The 5,913-nt window shown below is 36.7% G+C and overlaps 1 long non-coding RNA gene across 1 annotated transcript; it reads left to right on the forward strand.

Moving 5' to 3' along the window:
- The first annotated feature begins 1,251 nt into the window (after positions 1–1,251).
- LOC102212973 (uncharacterized) lies at positions 1,252–5,656 on the forward strand. The gene is made up of 2 exons (XR_311591.1): positions 1,252–1,439; positions 5,291–5,656. It is a non-coding gene; the product is annotated as an uncharacterized LOC102212973 (long non-coding RNA).
- The last annotated feature ends 257 nt before the right edge of the window (positions 5,657–5,913 follow it).

Here is a 5,913-nt window from a genome sequence, read left to right on the forward strand (position 1 = left end):
TATGTATGTATGTATGTGTGTATGTGTGTATGTGTATATATATATATATATGCCATAATAAATATTTCAGCTATATTCAAAATAAAACTGTCCAGTATCTAATTGTCACGGTTCAATGACTGACCACTACCTTATGCTATGCATTATGTATCTTGATACAAGTCTAATTTCACAGCAGGAAACACATTATGATTTACCATGGTCTAGAATCAGAATCAGAAATTGTTTAGTTACAGATGCACCCTTAAAATATTTATATGAACCAGAGAAACCCCTTAAATAAAGTGTAAATATAATTAAGACAAAGGCAATCAAAGTGTCATATTAAATTAGGAGTAAGTTTTAAAACATACTATGTACAATATAAATAAATGAAAGTGAAAATAGTCTATGTCCACGCAAGGATAAGGATACTAATAGTATTGGTTTGAGAAGTATGTACTTCTTAAACCAATATATAAATGCTTAATAGGAATGTTTGCTAACCCCTCCCAAAAACAGCAGTCTTTTTGACGAACAAAACACACCTTTGTTCTACTGTAACTTGCCTGGCGAAAGGGGAATTTATGCTTATCCGCACTGCCGGGAGAATATCTCATTCATATAAACCTAACAATTCCATAAAACTTGTAAAATCAAACACAATTAAAGTAACTAAAGTGACTGGCCACCACCTTAGGCTATGCATTAGGCCTCTCCATTAATTTTACTTTCAGGTTTTGTCCCTAGCTAAATATAAATAAATAAATCAATAAATAAATAAATAAATAAATTCCCTCTTCACATTAGGCAATCGACATCAGTGCTGGTTTTTAAATCCAGATTGAAAACGCATTTTTGTTCACTGGCTTTTGACTCAGTGGTTGACTGACTTGTATTTACTCGTATTTTATTGTTTTCGCTATGTTTATTATTTTATCTTATTTATTATTCCTATGGTATCTATTATGTTTCTATTGTTCAGCACTTTCGTCAGCCTTGTGTGTTTTTAAATTGCTATATAAATAAACGATGATGATGATGATGAAATATTTTAGGCGTTTGTTAATATACTATGATGACTTATTTCTGTAATGTTTCATTCCCCTCCCAAATTTATTTTTACCATTAATTGAGTGACAAAAAAATCACACATCCTAATTCCACTTTATAACAGTCTTTGACAATATGTTGTGAATAAAAAGCTTTGTCAGGTTAAAAAAAATATAACCTATTCTTTCTGTACGGGACAGTAACATTGCGCATGCTCGGTACATCTTGCTTGGTAACTTGGATAATGGCCGCTAGGTAAGATGAGCGGATGGGCCGCGTCGTTTCAGCGTGAAGTGCTCACTCCGGGAGGACCGTTAACTCGGGCGGTGGCGAGTTAAAATGGTCGATATCCGACCCGTAAGGCATCCAGAAACAGTTGTACATTGTGCGAACATCGTCATTCAAACGTAAGTTCTTATTTTTTTAAAGAAATTTGTCTACGTGCCATAACTGGTTGCTAGCCGAGTGTCCCAGTCTGCTACATTTGGGCTTACTTGCTTAGGGGAGCAGGTTATGGTAATCCTCAAGCGTTATAAGCTAGAACATTTTATGTGAACATGTGCGAAGGCTAGCGCCTTAATTTGTAAGGTCAAAAGCAAGCTGATTCGTTCGGAGTGTTTTATTTCCCGCTGTGTTAAACATAAGCTAGGTTGTTGTTGTTGTTAGTAGTTCCTCGGCTCGGTGACAGTGATGCTAGCTGAAAGCGTTAGCTTGATGCAGCTCATCACATAGCGCACGTACGCTGTCATAGCTCGCTATTTCTATCACTTTTGCATCCACCAAACTGCGTGGAAACCGTAGGCATACATTGTCATGTCTGTTATAAGTATTCGTGGACGATACAGACCAGTATAGCAAGCAAAATATTGCCGTATTTGCGGCGTAATTGCGAGAATTTATTTCCGTCGAGACAGAGGGGTTACTAGAGTTCATGGCGTAGCACAGTCGTTGCAGCACTCACTCATCCATAACATTTTCATTGCCGGTGCTTCAGTTAAACTAGTAAATGGTATGCAGCCATTAGACCAAATACACTACAATATACCCTACAGCTGTCAAAGGATTACAACGGATAAAAATTAATTGGTAGACGGCCTTGTTATATAAATTCAGATTCTGCAAAGTGATGTCTGTCTGGGCAGTGATAGTCGTGGTAAATTTAAAGTTATGTAAGTTAACGGGATCCTGCTACGGGATGCTGGGATAAGAGATGGAAACACTGCTGTTGGCAACTCAAGAAGGAAAAGAAATGTAAGAGCTTTGTTTAAATGGAGTGGATTGAAACTTCGTCACGTTTCTTTTTTTTTAAAAACTAGCACTCACAGTGAAATGTTCCTCTAAAACTTCACGCAGGTATTAAAGGGCACTTAAACGAAGGGTTTGTAAGCAGCTAATTTTTTTTTTTAAAAGTGCAGTAGATATATTGTTTGGAAAAGGCCAGGAAAAAAGAGGGCAACATGTTGCTCTGTGGAATTCACTTTTGTGAGGCTTTGAATTTCCTTAAGCTCCAGCGCTTTTGGGTGAGAGCCTGGTTAACAATTGCTGATTTGTTGGAGAGCCTCGAGTTTTTCAAACATGCTCAGATTGCCTTGGAGTAATTCATGATCACTGTGAGAGGTTTCATCATTTTGAGGTTAATACGTTAGAAATAATATATTGAGTTGCATTGATTACATTTGGTGTGTTTGCTTTGCATCATGCAGTAGTGGCAGTGATGGGATTTAGTAGGTGGGAGGAAACAAAACTGAAATGCAATCTTTAAACAAATCTTTTTGTTTTAATAACTTCAACATTTGTGTAAGAGATGTTTTATGCCATTTTTTAATAGCATTTCATAACTTTGAGGTCAGTCGTTGAAATGGTTGAAAACCTGTACATATTCAAGAATTTTCCTACATTGAACAACCTTTAGCACCCACCAAATCATCAGAAAATGTAGTCAAACTAATTTTAATCTGTTCTGTTAATGCAGTTGCCATTTACTCAAGCATATAAAACATTTTTGTTTATCAAATAAGTAGGGAAATCCAGAGATAGGGTAACTGACTGTATGCTAACTGATCATGCTTATATGTCCACCAAAAGCCCATTTTAAGCCAGGATAACACTGATATTGGCTAGTGTATGTATAGAACCATAGATGCGAGTTAAAAAAAAATTTTTTTCTTTAATCCCATCCATTAGATTTTCCATCAGGATCTGTGTTGGTATAATAAGTCAACATATTCTTTCTTTATATATTTCATGTTTTGTAAACTGTTTTGACTTGTAGAAATTGTATTTTGTATGTGTTTATATCCGCCACCGCATTGCTCACCCCCAGATAGTGTTAATAAAGGTGTAAGTAAACCAAGAAATTATTTTGGCAAAGAGAGAAGAAGTGTAACCATTCTGTCAGCGCAACAGAACAGTATGTGGGCTTTTTTTAAAATGTGAACTGCAGATTTTGCAAGTATGCCTCTTATGCCATTTGTCAGACTTGACCTTTTGAGTTGCACCTGCATTAAAACATCTGAATGTGTTACCACATGCTGTACTTTCAGTTTCCCATGGTGGATTCTGTGCTGTTGGTGATTGTGTGGTAGCAAATAGAAAGGACTGGACAAATTTACATGTCTAGGTTGATTATTGACCCACAGATTTGACTATGCAAATTACAGTTGTGGGTGAAGCTGTTTTTAGCTGGGTCAACCGTGCAATGTTTCTTTGGAATCTTGGTAATAATAACCTATTCAAGACTAGCTGTTGTTCCCAGGATCAAGTTTCCGGCATTCCTGTATGGGTGGATGACGGTAAAAAAGTGAATTGTGGCTGACAGTAGTGCTTTCTGCCTGAACCTATAAAAATACTGTTGGCAGCATTTTGAGAATTTCTTGTTGGTTATTATTGCAACAGCCTTCTTAAAATCATGTCAAAATTATCTGGTAGCTTCATCATTATTAGGATTTTTATGCGTGATATCTGTTTGTAGACTTATAATTGTATGTAATTATACATGTATATTGTATATTGAGGTAGGATCAAATGAGTTTACCTTTAAGTCTGTTTGTACCAACCCTTTCTTTGTCTCATTATTGTTTAAAGTGTATTTTGTTGTTATTTTAGTCATGTTCAAAATAAATCAATCATTCAGTGACAAAAAAAAGAGTTCTTATGTACACAGCATCACTCGATTGGCTTTAGTTAAGATGGTAAGAAAATGGTCAATGTTTCCCAGCTGTATGGCACTTAATGTTAGTACTGTGCTTGAATAAATAAGTACATATTTAGGCATGGGCAAAAGAAGTAGTGTGTTAAACTAATCTGCAATTTATTGATATAAATCAACAGTTAACTGTTGTTCCTGAGCTGTTATGACACCACAACCACTAACCGAAAGATGTGGCATATGGCAGCAACCATCTTGATCTCTGTGACAGGAAGTTGTAAACAAGCAAGGTAAAAAGTAAGACATGACACTAACCAGTGTGGTTCTGCAGTACTTTGATTTAGAAAATGAGGGGCTGTATGTAGGTTTCAGGGTAAAGTGATAACTACTGGAAGTAGTGGGTAACCCTTTTTGGCATAGGTTTGTGTGTTGTGGATGGTGCCAATACTTATATTCTGTTCTGACTAGTGAATTAGTTACCTTAGTTATTCTGTTATGCTGTTGTGGCAAAGGGGTTTCCTTCATTTAGAAAAAAATAAAATATGTCCACCAAAGATGTTTTGGGTATTCTAGCAAAGCAAAATACCAAGATAGCAAAATGGACTTTCTATTTTCTGTTGTATTTGTTTATAAAGTAGCCAAAAACTTCCTTTAAGTAAGGTAACTGCAGTTATTTGTCTCTGGACCCATTGTACTTCAGTCAATAGTCTCATTGAAAGTCCTGTTTGCATCAGGAAAAAAACAAAACACTGTCAGTATGCTAGCCTTTAGAGACTTTAAAATGATTTACGGTCATGTTAATAACTTATTATAAAAATTTGTGGTAATAATGTAACAATTGTTGAGTTTTACCTTTACGTTTAGACCACAAATGAATGAGACAGTTTTGTGATTGACCTCTTAAGTCTTTCGTCTTTTCTTCTGTCTTTTCTTCCTCTGTAGCTCACAGCTTTTCCTTTGACCTTTATAATAACTGAATTTATATTTTGTTGCCTTTGTTTTGGCTTTCATCTCTCTTTCTGTTTTCCTACTCTCACCTCCTATAACTGCTTCATATTAAGACTCCATCTTCCTTTTTTTTTTATTTGCATTTTCTCTCTTTTGCTACAGACCACCCACTATTAACATCACGTCTTAGTGGTCAGTTCTGCCTACGGATCAGAGCTTAAACTGAAACCATGGCAGTGAAGGACCGCGTAGAGGCTGTGCTCAATGTGGGTCTGCGTGTTCCCAGCATCATGCTGTTGGATGTCCTCTACCGCTGGGATGTCAGCTCCTTCTTCCAGAAGATCCAGCGCTCCAGCCTTTCCAATAACCCCCTTTTTCAGTACAAGTATCTGGCCCTCTACCTGCACTACGTAGGTCAGTGCCACCTTTCCTGTATTAAAACTTAAGAAAATGTTTGGTGTAACTGAGACACTTTGTTTAAATGCTTTGCAATGTCTGTACCACATTAAAGAGTTCCTCATTTGAAAACATCATGTGTACTTCCCTGTAGTCAGGTTACCATGACCTGCACTGAAACAGTATTATATGCCATGCATTACTGTTTTACCTCTGTTGGTTGAAAGTGCGTGATTTCTTTTTCCATTCAGAAGTGTCGACTCACGTGCGGTATTAGTCAGTAAGTCACGAGGCTCAGCTCTGTAGTGATTGAGAGGGATTATTTGACAGTGTGGCGATCGTGGCTCAAGAGTTGGGAGTTCGCCTTGTAATCGGAAGGTTGCCGGTTT

This window comes from Pundamilia nyererei, unplaced genomic scaffold, assembly GCF_000239375.1.
Source record: "Pundamilia nyererei isolate P.nyererei 1_Seehausen unplaced genomic scaffold, PunNye1.0 scaffold00026, whole genome shotgun sequence".
Taxonomy (NCBI): Eukaryota; Metazoa; Chordata; class Actinopteri; order Cichliformes; family Cichlidae; genus Pundamilia; species Pundamilia nyererei.